Source organism: Anarhichas minor, unplaced genomic scaffold (genome assembly GCF_050575085.1).
Source record: "Anarhichas minor isolate MPS153535 unplaced genomic scaffold, ASM5057508v1 ptg000007l, whole genome shotgun sequence".
In the NCBI taxonomy this organism is placed as follows: domain Eukaryota; kingdom Metazoa; phylum Chordata; class Actinopteri; order Perciformes; family Anarhichadidae; genus Anarhichas; species Anarhichas minor.
The window spans coordinates 5,409,830-5,423,717 of NW_027466453.1; the positions used below are offsets into that span (position 1 = coordinate 5,409,830).

The 13,888-nt window shown below is 45.8% G+C and overlaps 1 long non-coding RNA gene across 1 annotated transcript; it reads right to left on the reverse strand.

Annotated features, from left to right (window-relative positions):
* Positions 1-271: 271 nt before the first annotated feature.
* On the reverse strand, positions 272-1,692 carry LOC142941394 (uncharacterized). Its single transcript, XR_012951373.1, has 2 exons — positions 1,567-1,692; positions 272-1,433 (listed from the first exon to the last, which is right to left on the reverse strand). It is a non-coding gene; the product is annotated as an uncharacterized LOC142941394 (long non-coding RNA).
* Between the last annotated feature and the right edge of the window lie 12,196 nt (positions 1,693-13,888).

Below are 13,888 nucleotides of genomic sequence, written 5' to 3' on the forward strand. Positions count from 1 at the left end.
CAGCTGTCTATTGGACGGAGGGGAAATCCTGGATCTTTATTGGCAAAGAGGCAACTGATCACGCGTTAACCCGAGATATCTCGTTTTTCTTTTTAACCCCCCAAAAAGTGAAAAGGTAAAATGTGTTTCCTCTCCACCAACTGAAAACATATATCTACTGTGAAATAAGAAGAGTCTGCACCTCCTGCACAGGTGTTTGCTCTGCAGTAGAGCACCACTTCTGACTTTTAATAACATAAATCATGAATAAAATAATGACACAGAGCAAAAATATGTCTCACAATGTTTATTTATTCATCAAGAGAAAATAAATCGTTACATCATTGTGTCAAAGGTGCATCGGCTACGTTTGCACATACAAGAAAGAGTTTTGCCGGGATGTCTGTGATTATCCTGGAGATGCAAGTGTCCGAATCAGTGTGGGTCCTGGGCTTTGTTGATGAGCTCAACTGGAGAAGGGAAGAAACATTTTTTGTGGCGTGAGGTCTTAGTCCTGATGCATTGCAGCTTCCATCCAGGGAAGGGAGTGAAACAAGCCCAGGGTGAAAGGGGTCGGTGGTCATGGAGGAGGTGAAGATGGACTCAAGGATGGCAGTGTTGAAGTGCGGCAGCGTTGTCTTTGCAGGTTGAACTTCTTCAGCTGCCTCAGAAAGTAAACCCTCTGCTGAGCCTTCTTGCTGAGGTCCTGGGTTATGGTGGAGCCCGAGAAGAGAAAGAACTCCACAGCGGTGACCAGGGAGGCTGGTTGGAGCCTCTGAAGCAGGCGTACACATCTCTACACAGCTGAGCGAGGAGGGTTCCCCCTCAACAGAGTTGTGACGAAGATGTTAGCCAGCGTCTCTCCTTCACGGAGGAGGACAACAACGTGACCATGTCCCTCTTCAAATTGCAGCCTGAGTTCGAACCGGGAAACGTAATTACAAAGACACCGCAGTGTGCGTCGCAGCATGGCAACAATGCCTCTCATCATGGTATCCATTGGTGTTGTATACTTGAGAAGGGTTGGGAGGCGGCAGTCCTACTTCATGTCGGTGTGTTTATGTTAACAGTTAATAGTTTGAATTTAAGAGTTTTGCAGAATGAGTGTGGGTCCTGGGCTGTGTTGAGTGGAGACGGGAAGAAATATTTTTTGTGGCGTGAGGTCTTAGTCCTGATGGACCGCAGCTTCCATCCAGGGAAGGGAGTGAAACAAGCCCAGGATGAAAGGGGTCGGTGGTCATGGAGGAGGTGGGGATGGACTCAATGATGGCAGTGTAGAAGTGCGCCGGCATTGCCTTTGGCAGGTTGAACTTCTTCAGCTGCCTCAGAAAGTAAACCCTCTGCTGAGGTCCTGGGTTATGGTGGAGCCCGAGATGAGAAAGAACTCCACAGAGGTGACCAGGGAGGCTGGTTGGAGCCTCTGAAGCAGGCGTACACATTCCACAAATTGCAGCCTGAGTTTGAACCGAGAAACGTAATTACAAAGACGTCTTTGTCATTAATTTATTAATTACAATAATTGTAATTACAATAATTAATTAATGTAATTAATTACAATACTTGTAATTAATGTAATTAATTTAGTACATCTGGTACTCCACCAGCCTGGGTGAAATTCACTGCATGATGCCCAGTGAGGTCTGCACGTTACCGGGCGTCATGTCCACGAGTTGTCGCTGACTTTTCATGATAGACATATTTTTGAAAACTGGGTTTCTCAAATTGTGCGCAAGGTGGCTTGGTTACCCCCTACCAAAATGGGTCACAGCCGTAATAGGCGAAGTACAGAAGCGCTGGAACCTTCAGCGCTTCGCTCATATCCCCTACTACGGCTGTAGCATAGGGGAACTGCCAGAAGCGCTGGACCCTTCAGCGCTTCGCTCCTATCCCCTACTACGGCTGTAGCATAGGGGAACCGCCAGAAGCGCTGGACCCTTCAGCGCTTCGCTCATATCCCCTACTACGGCTGTAGCATAGGGGAACTGCCAGAAGCGCTGGACCCTTCAGCGCTTCGCTCATATCCCCTACTACGGCTGTAACATAGGGGAACTGCCAGAAGCGCTGGACCCTTCAGCGCTTCGTCCCTATCCCGGCTTTAAAAAACCGAGCGAACGAAATTGTCATCTTGCGCGGTCCATATCTCCGCGAATACAGAACGCACAGGCAGGGCACCTACGCCGAATTGTAGACCACGTCGACCTCTAAAGACCCATGGAGGTGGATACAGAATCGGGCACTCACAGCCGAGGCAGCACGTACGCAAAGTCGGCGAAAATAGCCCCAATACTCTGCCAAAATCCGAGCGAAAGACGAACTTGCATAAGCGCTGGAGGCTCCAGCGCTTCGTCCCTATCCCCTATCCCTGCTGTAGCTTAGGGGAACTGCCAGAAGCGCTGGACCGTTCAGCGCTTCGTCCCTCTCCCGTTCCACACTTACATCGGGATAGGCAGAGTTGCAGAAGCAGAGAGAGACCAGACGTCAATTTATGTGTGTTGTAGTGTTTTCTGCAGGTATATGGTTTCCTTTGTTGAGTGTTATAATTTTTGCAGGTTTCTGTTAGTCATTCCACCTCATGCACCTATTTATTTCTTCCACTTGATGTCACTGTTTGTACCGTTTTCTCCAGACAATGGAGTTTTACATTGCTGAGGGGAGCAGACGTGAAGAGAGAGTTCCAGACGTCAATTTATCTGTGTGTTGTACTGTTTTTTGCAGCAAATAAATGCTGGAAAAGCATCCCCTGAGTTGTCTCCTTCAATGTCCATTCCAAGTCGGTTACACAAGTGTCCGAAACATTTTTTGTGGCTTGAGGTCTTGGTCCTGATGGACCGCAGCTTCCATCCAGGGAAGGGACTCAAACTATTTGTGTCCAGGGTGAAAGGGATCAGAAACAATCCTTCTTGCCCGCTTCAGGCTCCTGGAGGCGAACAAGTCATGGAGGGACGGTAGATTGCAGCCAATCACACTCTCAGCAGAGCAAGTTATATGTTGGCTGTGATGGAGGAGGTGAGGATGGACTCAATGATGGCAGTGTAGAAGTGCACCATCACTGTTTTTGGCAGGTTGAACTTCTTCAACTGCCTCAGGAAGTACATCCTCTGCTGAACCTTCTTGGTGATGGAGCTGATGCTGGAGCTGTCCTGGGTTATGGTGGATGAGGAAGAGGAAGGACTCCACAGCGGTGACCAGGGAGTCATACAGGGTGAGATTCAAGCCATCTTGAAGCAATTTCAACGATACAAATGTATTAAATCAGCCACCTGTATTAATAGCCTGGTTGGAGCCTCTGAAGCAGGCGTACACATCTCTACACAGCTGAGTCAGAGGGGTTCCCCCTCAGCAGAGCAGTGATGAAGATGTTAGCCAACGTCTCTCCGTCACGGAGAATGACAACAATGTGACCATGTCCTTCTTCAAATTGCAGCCTGATTTCGAACTGGGAAACGTAATTACATCTCACAATGTTTATTTATTCATCAAGAGTAGAGAAATCGTTACATGGTAGTGTCAAAGGTGCATCCAGACACATTTGCCAGATTGTTCTTCTGTTTTCAATGCCAGACTCTCCAGCACGCTCTCACGGACTGATCTACTGTTGCCGACCCTGCCTGCCCCTGTTCTACCCGCCTTGCCTGACTCCCGCGAAACCCAGCAGCCTTCTGATCCTGACGCTGTTTAAACTCTGCAGAACACTTTCAGTGGTGTACATTTGGGCAATCAGGTTGTTCTATAAAAGCCACATATCAGTGGAACACACTGCCTGACGATGTGAGGCACTGCAGCTCTATCAGCTACTTTCAAACCAACTTAAAAAGTATGTTATAAGTTGCTTTGGTTGACTCTCAAATGTGCTATTTGTTGCATTATGTTTACTTCTTGTAAAGAAATAACTGATTTATTTGTACATTTGCACCATATCTAACAGGAGAAACCTATGGACAACTCATCCAGGCAGCTGGTATCCACAGAGAGCCAGGAAGTATCATTTCCTCCACCACACCGCAAAAGAGCAAGAGGCAGCACTACTAGTATCCCCAGGATGCCATTTGTGTCTTCACCAAATAAGACTGAAGCACCCAGTCCAGCAACACTTGACAGAGCAGACAGATATGTTACGAATTACTACACTTTCCAGGAACAACAGTGCCCCCCCCCCCCCCCCTTCAGGTGTTTGTGGACTTTGTAGGCCAATACCACCGAAGGGTAAGTTAACTGAGAAACTATCTTTTGTTAGAGTTTTATTTGCTTGTATATCATGTGAAATGTTTTAGTTGCATGCAATCTGTACAGTTTCTCTGTACAATCTGCAGCCGCTTCTACTTCCGAGGCCACAGCTCCTTCATCCTCAACGACTGCAGCATTGTCCTCTGAGCCAGATTCTGGGTCGTCTCCATCTTCTTCAGATCAAGATGCATGGCCAAGTGATCCAACATGGCAAAAGTAAGTAGACTATATCACACAGTTTTTCATAGTTTCTGTGACCGTTTTGCATTTAAAGTTCATAATAATGATCATTTGTTGGTCAAATATAAAATCCAGCTGAATTTCCTTGCTTTAGAGGTCGTCTGATATTTTTACAAAGGCCTGAATATGAGCTTTAAAATACAATATGACTTTAGTAAATCAAAAGTGATTCTAAATAAATATAACAGACATTGATTTCATGCCATGAGTTGCTAACTAATGACACAGAAAGTGTGGCACTTCTACAGATGCAAATTAACAGCATTCCTGATCTGGTAGTTGATGGGAGGGGGGAGGGGATATTTAGCACCTTTCTACTGTGGCCTGTAACAGGTCGAACACTATTTTCTACATTTTACAAATAACCTTCTATTTCTGGCTAACATGATCTGATTGAGTAAACTCATACGGCATGTTACAGCTCATATGCAGGCCTTCTCAGAGATACTGAGATTGTCATGTTGAAGCCAGATCTACAGGTAGAGTTGGCTGGCATTTAGTTTCTGTCCATTTTAAAGTTAAATTCAGCTGTTTAAAGGTGAACAAGGACATGTTTGGTATGTTTGAAAATGCCTGAATCTGAGCTGTAACATGCAGTATGAGTTCACTCAAGCAGATCATGTTTGCCAGAAATAGAAGGTTATTTGTAAAATATAGAGAAAATGAGGAATTCACTTCAGAACCTCCCTCCATAATGGCCCTCTCTGGATTGGTCGATTCAACCATACAGTGTAACAATAGGGCTGATTGACTGAAACTCTGCATATATACTGGCAGCAGAATCCACTACAGGTCACTTTGTTTTGCTGATTTACACCGTTTTGCTGTTGCAGAATATTTGGATTTTCTCATTTTTTGAGAGACCTGATTGAATTTCAGAATGCCTAACCAATCTAAGACGAGATAAGATTTGTTTGTGTCATTGATGTTCCCTTTAGTAAATCTTTCTGCATTTTTACTGAAGAATTCCATTTATTCAATGTGGTTAATTTATATCTCTTTGTCATTATCTTGAAGATCTCTTGCTCACAACATGGTGCACTGCCTGAAGTGCAACATGGCACAGGAGTGCATCTCTGTCCATCTCAGAAGGGTGTGTATGAAGAACAACACGCCAGAAGAAAGGGACACTGAGCTGAAAAAGATGAAGTCCTCCGCCCGAATGTGGATCCGCGATTCCAGAACATGGGACTACAAAGTCATGTGCGAGATTGTGCCACACAGGCCCTGCCGTTTAGCCATGTTGAAGGAGTTCCTTAAACGGGGCTTCTTGGTGAACAACCAGCCACATGAGTCTGATACCGACTTAAGTGATGCCACATCAAGCGGATGCTCTTACCCACCATGTAGCCGTATGTTCGAGTAGTTGACCGAGTTTTATGGTTAATCTCGGTCCAAAGACACGGAGGTGGATTTTACAAACTGCTGCGCACCTTCACAGGTATGTACGGGGTGTGACATGACGGAGAGAGAAACATTGCAGCGATTCGAGTACATTACATCAGCCACCTCGAGGAGGGTTGGGAGGCGGCAGTCCTACTTCACGTTGGTGTGTTAATAGCCTAGTTTGAGCCGCTGAAGTGCAGTTGGAGGGGTTAAATTTCCAACCAGGTTGTTACAACCCCAGAGAAACAGACTGAACAGAGGATCATTTCAGTACGGAGCATGTTACCGTTCCTGACTTGAAGTGTACGGTGGATTAATCGGACATGAAGCGTCTGCTTTGACACACTGTATCTGTGCTGTAGTGTTGCTGTCTACGTTTGGTGGTGAATCTTGGTCTGAAGACGCCGAGGTGGATTGTGTAATACGAATGGAGCTCTTCGGTCCGGGACACCATGTCTACTGAAACACAGAACACTTGAACCTCCATACAGAGTTTGTTGGACTTTGATCGAAATGTGATTATTAACTGTTTTATAAAGTATTGTTTGGCTGATACAAATTCTTATGTCGATGTCAAGATCTCACAATGTCGTACCGACTTTCTTTCATCATGACTGCATAAAAACATTAAAATGACATCATACCCACAATGATGCCTCTGTCTATATGTTGTGCCACATGAATGATTAACATGGTAACCACACAATATACTCTTGTCCAGTTCAATTGTGTGGTAGTTATTATATCCCACATGTTAGTGTGTAGTGAAAGAATGGTGATTGATTATTAGTTATTGTCCGTATTCAAGTAGAATAAGAACACCGGCAACAGAGTAAAAAGCTGCAGTGACAGAAAACTTTCCTCCTTCAGTTTCTCCAGCATATGAATGTATGTGAGACTTTGTGTGCTCTCTAGCTCAAGGCTGCACCACAGTGATGAGTTATTACTGCTTGTACTAACTTGCAGACTGTGCATGAGAGTTGGGAGGAGTGTTTGTTGAGGAGCATGTCTGAAGAGAGGTCGGCCAATAGAGTTAACTCATGATGAACAATAATGTGTACAGTCCACCGCTGTGTCTTCAGACCAAGATTTACCACCAAACATTGACAGCTACCGCTCTACAAGTGATCCATGCAATAATTCACAGCAGTCGGGCATCTTAGTGTCTGGGTTTCGTTCTGTCCGTTGCGTTCCTATTCGTCAGTGTGAAGTCCATGTTTGACGTTTTAGTTTGTGTCAATATGATTAACGCAAAAAACATTCTGTCCAAAAATAATCCACTATTTTGAGCTTTGTTGTCTGCACCACGTGCACAGGTGTTTGCTGTGCAGTACAGGAACAATGCTGACTTGAGTTAATTTAAACGATGAATAAAACAAGCACGCAAAGTAAAGAAAGAATTCACAATGTTTTTTTATTCAGTAAGAGTAAAATAAGCGCCGGTCGTAGTCGGAAAGGTGCGTCGCTGCAGAAATAGCGTTTTAGCGGTTTGGGGAGTACTTTGACTTCCGCCATGCGCTCCTTTAACGACGAGGTGGTGAAATCATCTCTTCAGCGACTGTGGTCGACAGCTCAGAGACTTGAAGTCTACGGCTCGTTCATTCAGCATGAAGCGTGTACAGTCGCGTTGTTGCAGAATGCGTGATGGTGAATCTTGGTCTGTCGACCCGCAGGTGCTCGACCGCAGGTGCGGCGGTGACACGACGGAGAGAGAAACATCGCAAAGATTCGAGGAAATGACATCAGCCAGCGGGAGTAGGACTGAGAAGAGGCAGTCCTACTTAACGTGGGTGAGCAAATAACCTCGTTCGATATGCGGAAGCACGCGTGCACACGCTCTACTCAGCCAAGTCAGGCGCGTTCACTGTCAGCAGAGTATTGAGGTAGATTGTAGCCAGCCTTTCTCTGTCACGGAGAAGGACAACGACGAGACCGCATCGCTCTTCAAATTGCAGCCTGATTTCCAGCCGAGAAACATGAGCACGAAGAAGTTGCATTGTGTGCTGGAGCACAACAACGATACCTCTCTTCACTCCATCCATACTGTAGCGTATGCGTATTCGCCGGATGATTGATCAGAGTTCAAATTTCTGTGATCTTTCGATTGCATTCAGGACCTCTCTGTAGCTCCGCCAAAGATGATCTAACTGTGGCACTCAGTTTTTTGCACAGATTGTCATGTGACTGGAATAGTCCAGCCAATCATCATGGAGATGGGAGGTGCAGTGGGAGGGGTTAAACTTTGCAGCCAGACTGCGAGACATCCACGGCGAAGCGCATCGCACGGTATCGCCTGGAGCAACCGTTCATTCACATCAAGCCTCTCCTTTTACGCACCATGTATCCGTACGGTCTGGCCCACCATCATGGAGATGGGAGCTGCAATGGTAGAGGTTAAACTCTAAATGACGCCAAACCCACAATGATGCCTCTGTCTATATGTTATACCACATGAATGATTAACATGGTAACCACACAATATACTCTTGTCCAGTTCAATTGTGTGGTAGTTATTATATCCCACATGTTAGTGTGTAGTGAAAGAATGGTGATTGATTATTAGTTATTGTCCGTATTCAAGTAGAATAAGAACACCGGCAACAGAGTAAAAAGCTGCAGTGACAGAAAACTTCCCTCCTTCAGTTTCTCCAGCATATGAATGTATGTGAGACTTTGTGTGCTCTCTAGCTCAAGGCTGCACCACAGTGATGAGTTATTACTGCTTGTACTAACTTGCAGACTGTGCATGAGAGTTGGGAGGAGTGTTTGTTGAGGAGCATGTCTGAAGAGAGGTCGGCCAATAGAGTTAACTCATGATGAACAATAATGTGTACAGTCCACCGCTGTGTCTTCAGACCAAGATTTACCACCAAACATTGACAGCTACCGCTCTACAAGTGATCCGTGCAATAATTCACAGCAGTCGGGCATCTTAGTGTCTGGGTTTCGTTCTGTCCGTTGCGTTCCTATTCGTCAGTGTGAAGTCCATGTTTGACGTTTTAGTTTGTGTCAATATGATTAACGCAAAAAACATTCTGTCCAAAAATAATCCACTATTTTGAGCTTTGTTGTCTGCACCACGTGCACAGGTGTTTGCTGTGCAGTACAGGAACAATGCTGACTTGAGTTAATTTAAACGATGAATAAAACAAGCACGCAAAGTAAAGAAAGAATTCACAATGTTTTTTTATTCAGTAAGAGTAAAATAAGCGCCGGTCGTAGTCGGAAAGGTGCGTCGCTGCAGAAATAGCGTTTTAGCGGTTTGGGGAGTACTTTGACTTCCGCCATGCGCTCCTTTAACGACGAGGTGGTGAAATCATCTCTTCAGCGACTGTGGTCGACAGCTCAGAGACTTGAAGTCTACGGCTCGTTCATTCAGCATGAAGCGTGTACAGTCGCGTTGTTGCAGAATGCGTGATGGTGAATCTTGGTCTGTCGACCCGCAGGTGCTCGACCGCAGGTGCGGCGGTGACACGACGGAGAGAGAAACATCGCAAAGATTCGAGGAAATGACATCAGCCAGCGGGAGTAGGACTTAGAAGAGGCAGTCCTACTTAACGTGGGTGAGCAAATAACCTCGTTCGATATGCGGAAGCACGCGTGCACACGCTCTACTCAGCCAAGTCAGGCGCGTTCACTGTCAGCAGAGTATTGAGGTAGATTGTAGCCAGCCTTTCTCTGTCACGGAGAAGGACAACGACGAGACCGCATCGCTCTTCAAATTGCAGCCTGATTTCCAGCCGAGAAACATGAGCACGAAGAAGTTGCATTGTGTGCTGGAGCACAACAACGATACCTCTCTTCACTCCATCCATACTGTAGCGTATGCGTATTCGCCGGATGATTGATCGGAGTTCAAATTTCTGTGATCTTTCGATTGCATTCAGGACCTCTCTGTAGCTCCGCCAAAGATGATCTAACTGTGGCACTCAGTTTTGTGCACAGATTGTCATGTGACTGGAATAGTCCAGCCAATCATCATGGAGATGGGAGGTGCAGAGGGAGGGGTTAAACTTTGCAGCCAGACTGCGAGACATCCACGGCGAAGCGCATCGCACGGTATCGCCTGGAGCAACCGTTCATTCACATCAAGCCTCTCCTTTTACGCACCATGTATCCGTACGGTCTGGCCCACCATCATGGAGAAGGGAGGTGGAGTGGGAGGAGTTCAATTTCCAACCAGGTTGTTACAACCCCAGAGAAACAGACTGAACAGAGGATCATTTCAGTACGGAGCATGTTACCGTTCCTGACGTGAAGTGTACGGTGGATTAATCGGACATTTGGTCGAGTGAGCTTGTGACTCTCCGTGAATCTACTCGTCCAAACTCTGGCATTGAAGGTCTTCACCGCCATATTGGACCACTTTGTTGAATTCGGGAATTGCCCTGTTTACGGGGCTGCCTTCATTAACAGCTGCTGCAGCCAGTTTCTACACTGAATTATGTGTACTTCCTGAGTTGTTTTTTTCAATGACAATGTATTGTTAATGTGGGAGTGTAGAGGAAAAAATAGTTCTCCTTTTTTTCGTTTATTTCCTTGTTGGCTGAGTATAAATCATGAGCACTACATCTGACTATTAATAACATAAATCATGATTCAAATAATCTCGGTCTAAAGACACGGAGGTGGATTTTACAAACTGCTGCGCACCTTCACAGGTATGTACGGGGTGTGACATGACGGAGAGAGAAACATTGCAGCGATTCGAGTACATTACATCAGCCACCTCGAGGAGGGTTGGGAGGCGGCAGTCCTACTTCACGTTGGTGTGTTAATAGCCTAGTTTGAGCCGCTGAAGTGCAGTTGGAGGGGTTAAATTTCCAACCAGGTTGTTACAACCCCAGAGAAACAGACTGAACAGAGGATCATTTCAGTACGGAGCATGTTACCGTTCCTGACTTGAAGTGTACGGTGGATTAATCGGACATGAAGCGTCTGCTTTGACACACTGTATCTGTGCTGTAGTGTTGCTGTCTACGTTTGGTGGTGAATCTTGGTCTGAAGACGCCGAGGTGGATTGTGTAATACGAATGGAGCTCTTCGGTCCGGGACAATTTCAGAGAGACACCATGTCTACTGAAACACAGAACACTTGAACCTCCATTCAGAGTTTGTTGGACTTTGATCGAAATGTGATTATTAACTGTTTTATAAAGTATTGTTTGGCTGATACAAATTCTTATGTCGATGTCAAGATCTCACAATGTCGTACCGACTTTCTTTCATCATGACTGCATAAAAACATTAAAATGACATCATACCCACAATGATGCCTCTGTCTATATGTTGTGCCACATTAATGATTAATATGGTAACCACACAATATACTCTTGTCCAGCTTCATTGTGTAGTAGTTATTATATCCCACATGTTTGTGTGTCGTGAAATATTAGTGATCGATTATTAATGAATGTCTTCATCAAGCAGAATAAAAACACTGGCAACGGAGTAAAAAGCTGCAGTGACAGAAACCTCTCTTCCTTCAGCTTCTCTAGAATATTAATGTATGTGAGACTTTGTGTGCTCTCTATCTCAAGGCTGCACCACAGTGATGAGTTATTACTGGAGGAGTGTATGTTGAGGAGCATGTCTGAAGAGAGGTCGGCCAACAGAGAGTTAACTAATGACACTGTGCCACGTAGTGTCCATGCAGCTGTCTATTGGACGGAGGGGAAATCCTGGATCTTTATTGGCAAAGAGGCAACTGATCACGCGTTAACCCGAGATATCTCGTTTTTCTTTTTAACCCCCCAAAAAGTGAAAAGGTAAAATGTGTTTCCTCTCCACCAACTGAAAACATATATCTACTGTGAAATAAGAAGAAACACATATACCTTCAATGGTGCTCATATAGAGAGAGTGAGCAGCACCAAATTCCTGGGGGTGGACATCAGTGAGGACCTCTCGTGGACAGCCAACACAACATCACTGGCAAAGAAAGCCCAGAGGCGCCTCTACTTTCTCCGCAAGCTAAAGAAGGCAAGAACACCCCCACCCATCATGTGCACTTTTTATCGAGGCACCATTGAGAGCATCCTGACAAACTGTATCACTGTGTGGGGCGGAAGCTGCACTGACTACAACAGGAAAGCCCTGCAGCGCATAGTGAACACAGCTGGAAGGATCATTGGTGCCTCACTCCCCTCCCTGCAGGACATATACGACACCCGCCTCACCCGCAAAGTGACCATGATTGTGCGCGACTCCAGCCACCCCTCACACAGTCTCTTCAGCCTCCTGCCCTCTGGGAGAAGATACCGGAGCCTCCGTGCTCGCACCACCAGACTTTCAAACAGCTTCGTCCACCAGGCTGTTAGGAAGCTGAACTCTCTCCCTCCTCTCTTTTAAGACTCCCTATGTCTGACTGCTGCTAAATACAGAATGATAGTTTTTCTATATGTTATCTAAATGTTTTTTGAATCTATTTTGCACCTTATTATCTGTATTCACTTATATGTTGGACTGGAGAGAAACGTTTTTTCATCTCCTCTGTATGTTCGGTACATATTGTGAAATTGACAATAAAGCTGACTTTGACTTTGATTTGATATATGTTGTATTATTTGGCCACTACCGCATTTAGTGTGATCCGTGCAATAATTCGCAGCAATCAGGCATCATAGTGTCTGGGTTTTGTTCCATCTGTTGCGTTCATATTCTTCAGTGTGAATTCCATGTTTGAAGTTTTAGTTTGTGTCCCTGAGATTTCATACATTTATTGCAAAAGAGGTTTTGTCTGGCACATTGTCCATTATTCTGTTGTTGGTAGTCTGCACCTCCTGCACAGGTGTTTGCTCTGCAGTAGAGCACCACTTCTGACTTTTAATAACATAAATCATGAATAAAATAATGACACAGAGCAAAAATATGTCTCACAATGTTTATTTATTCATCAAGAGAAGAGAAATCGTTACATCGTTGTGTCAAAGGTGCATCGGCTACGTTTGCACATACAAGGAAGAGTTTTGCCGGGATGTCTGTGATTATCCTGGAGATGCAAGTGTCCGAATCAGTGTGGGTCCTGGGCTTTGTTGATGAGCTCAACTGGAGACGGGAAGAAACATTTTTTGTGGCGTGAGGTCTTAGTCCTGATGCATTGCAGCTTCCATCCAGGGAAGGGAGTGAAACAAGCCCAGGGTGAAAGGGGTCGGTGGTCATGGAGGAGGTGAAGATGGACTCAAGGATGGCAGTGTTGAAGTGCGGCAGCGTTGTCTTTGCAGGTTGAACTTCTTCAGCTGCCTCAGAAAGTAAACCCTCTGCTGAGCCTTCTTGGTGAGGTCCTGGGTTATGGTGGAGCCCGGGAAGAGAAAGAACTCCACAGCGGTGACCAGGGAGGCTGGTTGGAGCCTCTGAAGCAGGCGTACACATCTCTACACAGCTGAGCGAGGAGGGTTCCCCCTCAACAGAGTCGTGACGAGAGATGTTAGCCAGCGTCTCTCCTTCACGGAGGAGGACAACAACGTGACCATGTCCCTCTTCAAATTGCAGCCTGAGTTCGAACCGGGAAACGTAATTACAAAAACACCGCAGTGTGCGTCGCAGCATGGCAACAATGCCTCTCATCATGGTATCCATTGGTGTTGTATACTTGAGAAGGGTTGGGAGGCGGCAGTCCTACTTCATGTCGGTGTGTTTATGTTAACAGTTAATAGTTTGAATTTAAGAGTTTTGCAGAATCAGTGTGGGTCCTGGGCTTTGTTGATGAGCTCAACTGGAGACGGGAAGAAACGTTTTTTGTGGCGTGAGGTCTTAGTCCTGATGCATTGCAGCTTCCATCCAGGGAAGGGAGTGAAACAAGCCCAGGGTGAAAGGGGTCGGTGGTCATGGAGGAGGTGGGGATGGACTCAATGATGGCAGTGTAGAAGTGCGCCGGCATTGCCTTTGGCAGGTTGAACTTCTTCAGCTGCCTCAGAAAGTAAACCCTCTGCTGAGGTCCTGGGTTATGGTGGAGCCCGAGATGAGAAAGAACTCCACAGAGGTGACCAGGGAGGCTGGTTGGAGCCTCTGAAGCAGGCGTACACATTCCACAAATTGCAGCCTGAGTTTGAACCGAGAA